Here is a 12,345-nt window from a genome sequence, read left to right on the forward strand (position 1 = left end):
GTGAATAAATGAAACTCCCCAGCACCTTCCCAAGGTAAGTCAGCGAGGCTGAAGCTAGCCTCTACAGGAGCTGAGTCGGGGAGAGGAACCGTGACTCAGGCTGGCAGCGGCCGATCCTCCGAGGGAGCACGGTGGATCTCCTCGGGATGCCTGGTGATGCAGCCGGGGAGCTCAGCTCCTGCTCGCAGCCAGGCTGGCCCTAGCTGTTTGCTCCAGCTGCTCCTGTCCAAAGTCCCTCGGACTCGGTGGTAAAAGCACTGCTGACTCTCCCCAGCTTGAATTTAAGTCACCTTTGCCCCAGTTGTGTATCTGTAAAATGGAAGTAATAATATTTCCTTGCTGTCCTATGGAGGTTGGGGAGGGTCTGTCATTGTTCCTGTGGCTGAGGAGGGTGCAGAAAAGGGAAAGGAGAATAAATATTTACCCAGAATTAGATACAGATAAATCCATCTGTGTGATCCTTCCCTCCTCCAACAATGTTCCCTTCTTACGAGAGAAGGAAACTCCATCCTCTATTTGGTTAAATCATTGACGTACATTAACGAACAATTAGGGAGGGAAGAGAGGGGAACCAGCCCAGAAAGCCTTCCACAAAAGAGCTGCCCTCTGTTGGGCTTGTTTGATTTAGGATAGGAGGGGAGCAACCTGACTGTGACAGATGAGGACCCTGTCGTGACCCTGAGTGTCTGTAAAATCAAGTCTGGGTGGGAGATTTAAGACAAAGGGCCAGACACGATGTTGATTTAAACCATTGTAGTTTCTCTGGAGTCGCTGGAGCGATGAGAGTCATATCGGGAAGGTCTGGTCCCATGGGTGCCAAAAGAGAAGGGCAGAGTTGGAGCAGCCCAGTACTCTTGGCAGGGTTCTGGCTCTGTCAGAGGAGCTGTGAGTTTTGCTCTTGGTTATTTAATTCATGCAGCTCAGCCTTGTGATGGTCCCTGGGGCTCAGCTGCTATTGAGAGCTTTCAGCTTTTCACGCAAGATCTATTGGATGTGACAAGGTACACATGGGTCATATACTGCTCTCTAAGTAAGCCGCATCGAAGTGCAGCATCACAGTAAGATGAGTAAAAACCCCAAACCCATCCTTTTCAGCCCAGGGCAAACTGCCCCACATCCCAGCTGTGTTTCGGGACTCTTTTCCCAGCAGTGTTCCCTGCCAGGAGCTGTGCAAGAGATCCCTCCACAGATCCTCTGCGTATCCATTCAAGGAGAGTATTGAGAGCAGAGTAAGGAGCTGGCAAGGTCATTCCTAGTAGAGAATGGCAACAGCAAGAAGAGGCTAAAGCCCAGAAGGAATGTCCTTGTTTTGTGATCATTTGGGCTGAGTAAACAGATCTTCTGCAAGCCGGAGCTCTAGTTGCTAATTCTGACTGAAGTTCATCAGAGCTGGAGAGATGGGGGTGCAGGGCATGGAATAAACTAGACTGACTTTGTGCTGAAGCAGAGAAATACAGATCAAGCAAATGCAAATTCAAGAAGAAACCCTGTACACTAGTTTGTTTAAGAATACCTTCTTTTTTTTTTCCTCAAAAACCAACGTATGAGAAAAACAAATCTAATACTGCCATCCCAAAGTCCTTTCTGCTCTGAGCAACATCGCCTTGCGCTTTGCAGACTTCCCTGTGCTGCTAATTCCCACCTTGGGGAATGCATCTGCACTGTTATTTCAAACCACCTCCTCCAACCAGAGAAAAACCAATAGTTTACAAACAGGACACTGAAGCAGGACTCCCAGGACCCCTCAACTCATTCCAAGCATTGCTGGATCTGCCCCTTTCCCACATGTTTGACTCAATTCGCTTGCACTTTCTGTGCCACAGCAGCCCTGGGACAATCTGCCAGTTTTTGTGACAGGGCTTTTTTTTTTGTGAGGTCACCAGGGACACGGTGCCCTCTACAAGCCAGGTGGGGACGGCTAGTGAGACTGCCAGCCTGACTGAAGTCTGCTCGGCTGTGTAGAAGTCCTTTGACGTGGCAAGTGGCAATAACAGATCAGAGCTGACTCAAATCCCGGCGGGTGTTTGAAGTTAAATCTCCAGAGGTTCAAATATTAGCCTACTCCATCACCTGTCCATCAAACATTAACTCACTCCACCAAGAGCACACTTACCCAGTCCCTCCGCTCGCTGCTTCCCGTACCGGTAATTTTCTTGAGGCAAATGACTGCACCCTGGATGCTGCTGCTCTTGCAGGAGATAAGCTCCAGCCCAATTATGGGAGAACACTAAGTACCATTGATTCACGGCTGGGGATTTATATCTGGCTGGGGACTGAGGGTCAGGGTAAAGAAAAATAGTTCCAGTGCATCTGTGAGTTAATTTGTACATTAAATCTGCCTTCATCTTGGTAATGAAAGCTGTATTGCCAATGCCATGTATTTAAAAAAACATAAGTCACGCTCTTAAACAATCACGAGACTAGCTTGAAAATCATACAGGGAGGTGTCCTTTTAATTGGCTTTCTGGCCCTGGAGGTACGAGGAGTTTGTGATTTCCATGCTTCTTATTTTGCAGGGTGAGTTAGATCTGTGCTGCCGTTCCTAGGAGTGGGGAGAGTCTGAGATAACCCACTCCCCGGGGAAAGCAGAGCTTGGAGGAAAACGGACTCACAAGGAGAGCTGGCAGCGCTGCGCTGGCAATGAAATCTGTCCTGTCACCTTTGCCTCCACAAGTTAGCCGAAATCTTCTGGGAGTCAGAAAAGTCTAAAAGGAGCTTGGGCGATCCAGCTTGGGCTGCCCCATCTCGCCCCAGTGCTGCCCGCCTCTGCCTGGCCAAGCAGGTGTGGAAGAAGCAGGTGAGCAACAGGGCAAGGCAGTGGGACTCTGGGTAAAAAACTCTGCTCTTTCTCAAAATTCAGCTGGTGCCTCGGCAGCTTCAGTCCCACTGCTCTCGAGAGGCGGGTTCTGAGGTTGCAGGAGGCAGCCTTGCACTTGTTCTAACATTGAGTCTTTGCCCAGTGGTGAACAAGATTATTTCTAGCTTTATTATCGAGATCATGTATTATGTTCACAAAATGTTATTTTTAACCTCTATATATCATGTACTCCAAACTTATTAATGATTAATTGAGAGAGTGTATTCCTGGCCTTGCTTCTCAGCTGCATCAGGAGGCTTAATTGAAGTGCTTTGAAATTCTGGGATGAGCTGCCAAAGTGCTGTGTATTATAATTATTACATATAGGAGAAAAGTGATGACCATACAGTAGTCTGATGAATGAATGGGGATTTCACTTGGTCTTCCCTCAATCATAAACTTTCTCAATGAACAGAGATTGTGGTATGAGAAGCTGCTTCATACCATAAACTTCGACATAAATGTGTAAATGTGAGCTGGTGGTCACACTTTCGTCGTCTCACTGAAGGAACGTGCTTTGGAGTCATTTTCGTGTACCAGGATTTAGCACGCACAGCTTCCATTCTCTGGGAGATTAAACTCTCCTGCCAATGTTATCACGCTATAATATGTGAAATGGTTTTACACCAGGACTGCACAAGGCTGCTCTAGCTGGGGCGATTGAGGCAAAGTCATCCGGCTGCCAACCAGGGGGGACAAGCTCTTTTCTCAGGCAAATTGCTCAGCGATATTTTTAGCTGCAAATGCCCTGTCTGATGCATTTAGTATTTGGCTTGCAGAGCTGCAGGACACATCACCACAGCTCCTGCTAGGAAAAGCGACAGACATGTGTAGGGTGCTTGCCAAGTGCGAGCTCCCCACTCCGGTGGCTGACCAAGAGCTGACAAGGAGCCTGGCATCGCCAGGAACGCTGCTCTCAGCTCCGGGAGCGGAGAGCTGTGCCAGGCAGGCTGGCAGCACTAAATGCCACGTAGGAGCTGGTTATGTGTGTGTTACAGGACAAATTGTTAGTTCCTTTGCTGGTAATAACATAATCATGAAAATTACATCAGCTGCTGTTAATTACAGAATGAACCTTTCCAGCCCCAAACCAAACACAGGAGTGGGTCGGGCTCCTTGCAGAGTTGAGCTGAGCTGTCCCAGCCTTTCCTTGAAGGCACAGGTCACCATGATGGGATACAGTCCATCTCCCTCCCACTGGGTGTCTAGGCCAAGACCATGACTTCAGCTACAGTGAGGGGAGGACGGACTATTAATCCAGCGACGTGGTGACCAAGGGAGCGGGAAGGTGGCCGCTGGCCTTGGGAGGTACCAGCTTATTGGCAGCTCACATCAGGGAAAGATGCAAAATCACTTGCTTTGTCCTTCTACCCCTACGCAGAACTGGAACCTGCACTTCTGCAGGGGCATGCTTTGGTCTCAGAGCATGAGGATTTTTTTTTCAGCATGAATGACAGCAAGTTTCCCTGAACCTATTTTTCTGGAGGAGTGTCTCCAAATGGATAATCACCCCTCCTCTTGCACATGGTAGTGGGCTGGGGCTGCAGTCAGGTAAGAGTTTACAGGACCTCAGGCGCTGCTCCTATGGGACCGTGGAGAGGCATGGACACGTTTTCTAAGGTTTCTACCATTTATGGGCAGCAGTTTTTCTACCATTTATGGGCAGCAGTTATTTTCTGCACTCAGCCTTCGGGCAGATTGCAGCTTCCCTCCCAGCAGGAACGAACCCATTGCAGGAGGTGACAGAGCGCACGAACAAGAATTTAAATATGTTTCAAGTAGGTTGTGGTATTTCTTGCACCTTTAAGCACAGCAGGCAGCCAGAAAGCAGGTGCTGATTGACCAGGTGATAAGATGCCAGCACCTGACTCCTCATGGTGTTTCTGGTACATTACAGCTATGTACTCAAGATCTTAAAGCCCAGAAGAGACTTATGATGATGACCTAGTCAGTCCATCTGTGTAATACAGGCCAGGAATTTCACTTCAGTTTTTACCCAACCAGCTTGACTAATGTGTGGCTGAATTTTAGTGGTGATTTAGAAGATTTGCTCTTGAATTTTACAGGCTTCAAGTGGTGGCAACTTCACGGCATCCTTCAGTGGATGCTTTCAGCAGTTATTTATGCTGGCTGTTAAAAACTTGCACCTCACTTCTTGTTTATACTTTGTTATTTCATCTTACCACTTCTGGCTTGCCAAGTGCTGGGGAATTAAGGGTGGCAGGGAAGACCCAAATGCTCGCCTCCAACCCTCCAGCAGCCATCGGGAGCCACGGCAGCAGTGGCTGCTGCTGGGAGGCAGCCCTGCAGAGACCGGCCACGCTGGCTGCTCGGCGTTCCGCAGGACTGCGCGGGACTGGGAGCCGCTTCCCACTCCCTATCGGGGCTCCTTTTTGTGTGGATTAGCACAGCTTACGTCTCCTGCAGGAAAATAAAGCTCTTTTAGTAACTTGAGCAACCTTTCCACGATCCTTAGCAAATATTTCAGACGTGAGGTGGCAGATTGCTTCTTACTGCTGTGCACGTACCTCTATCTATGAGTATATATATACACACAGATAAAAATGAGATGTAGTCTTTCTGCCACTCCTTTAAAAGATTTTAAAATCCTTTCCCCAGGGCATGTGGGGGAGCTGTCATATTTCTAACATGTTGCAAATCTGCATTTCCTATTGATCTTACCCACCCTGCATGTGCTGCAGCAGTCTCTGTTTCGCATCGTAGCCCTGGGGCCTCTATCCTCATTAGAAATCCTTTCCCAGGAGACTGGGGATGCACCAGCTGATCACAGATCTGGTAGTAACAGCCGGCAACCAAACTCTCTGAGTCCCTGGAATACAAGCAAGAAATGGTACGTGAAACATAAGGTACTTTACAAGCAGATTTCCTAAAACCCTGGTCCTGTTTGTCAGCCACAACAGTCGCCAGCCCTCCCAAGCACCTCACAGGCATTAATCACTGAAGAAAGCAGCATGTGCTTATCATTGAAAAAAGCAGGCTTTGGGGATTCATTGGCCAGAGGTTTCCTCCTTGAGGAACTATGTTGGCTACTGGTGATGCCCCATGCAGGGACCCCAGCTCTGTCCCACCCTCACCCCGCGCCAGGCTCTGCCTTGAACTTTCCCACCCTCCCACAGCCCCTGCCTGGCCACCAAAATCCCAGCAACCCATGCTGCTCCTTTCTGCCTCAGTGCCTCTTACACTCACCAGCAAATGCAGCAGAAATACTATTTTTTTTTTTTTTTGTAAATTTGGGCATTAAGGCATATGCGCACCTTTCATATAGCCCAAAAAGCTGATTTATCCCACTTCTTAATTTCTCACAGTGCCTCTGGCAAACTCTACTGCCCTGGAAGCACAGCCCTCACAGCCTCTCATACCTCGAAACCTATGGATCAGTGAGCATCCAAAGGCCCTGATCTTGTGAGAGCAGGTGAACAAGCTCTGCAGCTACAGCAGCAAGAACACGGTTTATGGGACCTAAAAATGCTGGTGCCTCAGGAATTTAATTGAACTGACCGGGCTTTTTCAACCTGTCTTCACCCAGAACTGCTTGCCAGGCACTGCCTGAAGTTGCTGCTTTTTTTTGACATGCCACCTTCTGAAAACATCGTGGCAAACAATTCCTGGACTGCATCAGGCTACCTCTCCCTTTTTTTGGCTTAAGCCTCACATGTATGGTTTTCCTAACCACAAATCTTAACTGTGCTCCTTAGCAGGGCATTAAAACCCACGCTGAAATCAAAGCCGTATCCTTCAGTCATTCCTCTTACAGTCACAATAAGCTCTTGAGTCCTGGGCTTGGACCGTGCCTAACGCAACAGGACCCTGGATGAAAACTGGGGTTCCGCCGAGTCCAATAAAAATAAGCCGTAAAAATTTTGTTTCGTATCAGGAACGAGAACGCATCAACCTCATATCCTCTTTAATACACAACACATGTGAAAATCAGCTACAGGAGCAGAAAAAGCTTTCCTGAGTCATGCTTTTCTAGGCAGAGCTGCTGCCTACCCCTCTTCTCACAGCAGGCGGAGGAACCGCAAAGAAGCAGGTGTTTTTCGTGGATGAGACAAGTCCCTGGCCACTGCTTGTAGCCTGCTTGAAATACACCACTAATCTTCAGCGAGTTCTCTGCTCAGTTGTGCAAACATGCTTTTTTTCCAAGGATTAGGTCCAAATTCATATGAAGATTTGTGGCTGTGTTTTAAAAGAAAGAGGAATAAGAAAAAAACTATAGCAGGGATTACTTTCCATTTGGAGAAACAGATTGCAAGCTTGCAAACAGCCTCAAAATTATATGTCCCTAGCAGCTTCCATTTGCAGGGAACGTGATAAGTTATTGCAGCTTCCGTGGTTTAGAGATGGGAGAAAGAGGCCCAGCTAGCTTAAGGGATGTCCTAAGGTCATGGAGAAAGTACTGGGCACAGCCAGGATTTGAACTGACTCCCAGCTTTAGCAGATCTACTTATGAGCAAAGCCATCCCTCTGCCAGTACTTGTGAAAATGGAGTTGGAAGAGTTTGTCAAGAAGCTTGTTAGAGAAGCTATTTTGTGTTTCCTGGCGCCTGTCCCTCTATTCAGCCCCACAAGAGGAGCAGAACAGGTAAAGTGCAGGCACAAGCTAAATAAAAACGAGAGGAGGAATCAAACCTGACAACAATGGTGGGCTAGTTTGCCCCTTTCAACTGCTTCTTGAAGAGCGAAGAATAGCAGCATGGTTTTTCATGTTTGTTTCTGGCGTTCAGCCCCAACTGGCAAAAATGAGCTCTAATTAAGCCATTCTGGGGCTGTCCCCTCCATGCGACCTCTTTACACTGGCATTTTCTCCTTGCAGGACAGCAAGAGCTGTGACTGGCACCATGGGGAGCAAGTAGCTGGAAGGCTAATGATGCGACCTGCTGATATCTCCATTTTTACTACATCCAATTAAGCAATAAATGATTCTGATGGAAGTGTGGATGCACACAGATTATTATGCTAATCAGGCTGCTTTGCTAGTAGTAGGCTCCTGCATTGCCCAAAATAGCACCGGTAGGATATTAGTGCAAATGTTACCTTTCTCCTCCGTTAGTTATTGCCTCCCATCTCACCCATCATGCAGCCTCCCAGAGGTCGGGGCCATGATTTCTCACAGGCTTGGAAGCAGAAATGGATTTTAAAGAAGATTTTAAACAAAGCTCTAGTCACCTTCCATGAACATGCTAACAGATCCAGCGCTGGTGGCTGGGGAGCCTGGCGCACTGGCAAAGCCACTTGAAGATGCTTTTGGCTTTTTCTCCAATAAATTTTTGTAGGGCCAAGGAACTGGTTCATGGGCATGCTCCAGACTAGAAAAGACACCTACTTTTTGGGAGGTGGTGGACAATGTTGCTTGGAAGCAATGAGCTGAGGTCTCTGGTAGAAATCTGGAGCTTTACCTTCAGCATACTTATACTGTTAAAAAAGCAGGAGGAAGGAGTGACACTGAGAATTTTGAAGCGCTTTATTTCTCAAGTTTTTGAGGAAAACTCCCTGTTTTCCTCAAAAGAATCTCTTTTGCTCTTTGTTCCTAAAATGAGAGTGAGACAAGACGTGCAAGCTGCTTGCCCCCATCCCTGTCACTAACTGTTGTTAGCAGACAAAAGCCATTGTTTGCTGCCACTGGTTATTGTTCCAGTGGTGGCAGCAGCCCCCAGTGCCAGCCCTTAGCTCTGGGCCCTTTTTGTACTCTGCACAGCACAAACAATTGCACAGCCCCTTTCTGTAGATGGCTGGAATTTCAAGAGAGAAATACTTTTCTCTGCATTTTCCCACAGGCCCCACGGACACAGAAATTCACAGGCTGGCTCCAGGCACCCAGGAGATCGGGGTCAGAGGGAGAAATCGTCACCCATTGCTACAGCATGTGGCCCAGACCACACACACCGCAATGGCTCAGGTGAAAAAGGGGATGGCTCCGTTGGCTGCGCTGGGGTAGATCAGTCCCAAAACCTCTGAGTTCACAACGCAGTTCAGTGAGGTTTACTGCGAGGTCCCCATCTCTGTCCCTGGTGCAAAACTAAACTGAACTGAACCTGTCCAGATTTTGCAAAAGAAATGTAAGTGTCCACAGCCAGAGATGCCAAGACCTGATCTCTGGGCACAAGTCTGATTGATAGAAAAGATGAATACAAACACACCCAGCTGTATAAAATACGCAAGAGACCCTGATAACAAGATGGTCCAGGTCATTTGGCAATTTCTTTGAATATCCACAGCACAGATCCAAGATGCATGATGAAAACTGGTCAAACTGTGCAGATTTACGTGAATTTGTCCTGGAGTTTTGGGGGTTTATTCAAACATGGGACTTGGGAGACAGTGAGGCACGTGGTCTGAAACAGAGCCAGGAGTGCCACGTGTTTCTGCAAGCCAAAGGTCCCGCTGCTCAGTATCTCCAGGGATAAATGATGTTCACAGCCATAAATAAATCTTAAATAAATCTTCTGCTTTAGCCTGTGATCATAAAATAAAAAGGAAGAAACTGAGAGAGAGAGAGAAAGAGACAAATCTTTCTTTTCCTTCTGCAGTCAACAAGGCAGAATTCAGTATTTTCTTCCTATGCTAGGTTGGAGAGAAAGGGATGTTTGTCTTTTCAGATTGCAAATTGAATTGATTCTTGCTTGTCCCTTTGGGAGAAAAGGAGTGCAGTGACTTTTTAAAATGTCAGGAGACTAGAACAGATGGGCAAATCTCTTTGTCACCAGGCCATGATGCAGAGCTGAGGAGTGGCCATCACCCCCTGAAATCTCTGACTTGCTTTGGTTGCGCCAGAATTTTGAGATGGGAGAGAAAATCAAGAGGGAAATATGCAGGTTTTAGAGGCTCCTCACTGCTCTGACTAGTTGTTCATCAAAGAGCAGTAAAGCAGTCCCAGGGTTTCCTTTGCCTTCCTGTATTAATTGGCTTCATCCCTAGCAAGCAGGAGTACAATCCTCAGGTTCTGTGCACTCTGCAACGTGAAACCGCAACACATTTAGTTTGAGGCCTGTGTATAAACACAATTTGTGCTGAGAAGCTGCTACCAAGGAGCCTCACTTCTATGTCCCACCACATCTTCTGGTTCCAGGTGCCCGTGGTGGGTGCACAACAGGCATGGCCCAGCTGTACAACATCCCTTGGGGGCCACATCCCTATGGCGGCTGAGGACTAAGGCACAGGCATTGCTCCCTCCCACACGTGCTGGTAGCTGCCTTCCCACTCCGCTCTATGTCCTCTGGGGCCACGGCTAGTCACTGCCACTTCATTAGTGGTGACTGGGGCTTCTCTCAGCAGGGAGGTGTGAGTTACGTGGCCTTTGGGGACAGACCTACGTGCCTCCTGCCTCTTGCCAGTCACAGTAAAACGAAGGACTGGAAGTTGCTCCACGACTTGAATTTCCAGTGCCGCAGCACTGCTTTCCAGCAGGAGCTTCCCCACGGCCCCAGCCACAGAGCCAACCTGGGAATTCCTCAAGATCCAGCTTATAACAGGGCATGTGTCAACAGCTGAGTGACTGTTGCTACTTCATCGAGACTGCAACGGAGCCCAAGGCACAGAGGGTACCTTCGGGTCACAGAGGAAGGCAGGCTGGGTTTGTAAAAAAAGATTATTTTTATACAGTGTATATAAAATGTATTCATAGTATACATAATAAAACATGATATATATGCATTTCAATTAATATTTGTTTATTCATTCATTTATTCTAATGCCTTCATTCTGCAGAGGAACCAACTTATATCTCAAAAGAAGTGAGTGTTTAGCATAGGCAGAAAATCAGACTTATTTTAAGGCACCTCAAATTGGGCAGGCAGTGGAGGCTTCCCCAGTCTCCAAGGACTGACAAAAATCCCATCTGAGCCGATAGCCTGGAAGGCTCTCAACCAAGGAGGGAGCAGAACAAATAACATGGTGAGAAGCTAGCTTCTCTCTTGCTTATTACGTGTTTATTTGTTCCATTTTTTTCAAGTTACACTAATCATCTCATCATCATGCAGCCCTTTTGCTCTTCCTCCACAGTAACTCCCAGGTTTCGCCAGTCCCAACAGCAATGCTCTGATCACATTTTGTTTTTTTGAAGCAAAATTGTAAAGAGCAACAAATGAAATGGAGGAACCTCTTGTTGATGGTTCCAGTAATAAATTTACATCACCAATAGTGAAACAGTATAAAGCATCTCAAGTACTTTTCACAGTTGTTGGCTTTTTTTAATCTTATCTTGCTTTTCCACCTTTCAGTCTCACCAGTGTCACTGCTAGGCAGTATCACATTTGCTTGTGGTCCCACCACCCCGTGGAGGTAACCATGTTCCCAGTAGTGTTACACCCACATTCAATGTGTTCACCAACACTGAGATCTCAGCTATACTGCTTGCTTGGCAAAAGTAACTACCTGGCTGGCGAGGCCATGGCTTCGAGACCCTACACTGCCTGTGACCATCCTTTCCACCATCCCTAGGCACCATGCTACTGGCCGGCTAGCTGGACAGAGCGGAGATGCTTTGCCTTCCAGCAGCAGACGCCACTGCAAATCACTGCCCATCATCACCATTCAGATGCCTCAAAATTTTATTTTCTATTTGAATTTCAACCAGCTTAGCAGGTCTGAGGTAGCCCCCCCTGACCCAGACCTTCCCCTCTTGCAGACAGGGGCTGGGCTGAAGACATAGGCCCAGCCTCCACGGCTTGCTAGTCCTCTGGGACATGGACCCGTTTTAGTGAGTGAGAGCGAGCATATTTTTGTTAGTTCAGTCACTGAATTCTCCAACCTCAGGTCTCATTAGTATTTACCATCTGGGTCCAGTGACTCATAGTACTTAGTTTATTAATTTGTTTCAGCACCTCCTCTTTCAACACCTCAGGTTCTTGTGGTGCCTTATTTTTATTACCTGAGTGTAGCAAGCCTCTCCAGCACCCTCTGTGGAAAAGATTTCCATTTAAAGGGATCAAATACCTATTCTGGCATAAGATTACTGCTTTGTTTAATTGCTCTGTTTTCTAGTGACCCAGTGGACAAATTTCTTATCCCATGTATTTCTAGGAACAGGTGTGTTTGTATTTTATGATGGTCTTAGTATTTACTCTTCCAATTAGCCTTCCCAATTTACTTCTTCTATTTTAATGAGGCAAGATTTTTTTTTTTTACAGAATTAAGAAAAGATAAATAATTTTCAAAAATTTCTTTTTTTTTTTAAATCCAAAATTAAAAAAATCTTTCCATGCTACGGGAGCCTGATGCTAAAATCAAAGTTGCCTTAACCACCATACCCCTTGTACCTCCCCAGGCAATAAATCTTCCTCACCTAGAGACTCTTCAGGCAGTCCATCCAGCCTCTGCCTCCTGCCCCAAGACTCCTGAAACTACCTGTGACGCTCACTTCTGACTGCTCAGGACCCCGGGGCACCCTGTGCGATCCAAGTGCTGAGCCGAACGGTCATTTCTGGCAGACTACAGCATACATGTGTATAAGTGTGTATATATATATATATA

General features: G+C 47.1%; 1 long non-coding RNA gene across 1 annotated transcript; it reads left to right on the forward strand.

Moving 5' to 3' along the window:
• Nucleotides 1–2,705: 2,705 nt before the first annotated feature.
• Nucleotides 2,706–7,808, forward strand: LOC147601371 (uncharacterized). The gene is made up of 3 exons (XR_015258117.1): nt 2,706–2,797; nt 5,582–5,708; nt 7,691–7,808. It is a non-coding gene; the product is annotated as an uncharacterized LOC147601371 (long non-coding RNA).
• Nucleotides 7,809–12,345: the final 4,537 nt, after the last annotated feature.

This window comes from Chlamydotis macqueenii, chromosome 3 (assembly GCF_036417535.1).
Source record: "Chlamydotis macqueenii isolate bChlMac1 chromosome 3, bChlMac1.mat, whole genome shotgun sequence".
In the NCBI taxonomy this organism is placed as follows: domain Eukaryota; kingdom Metazoa; phylum Chordata; class Aves; order Otidiformes; family Otididae; genus Chlamydotis; species Chlamydotis macqueenii.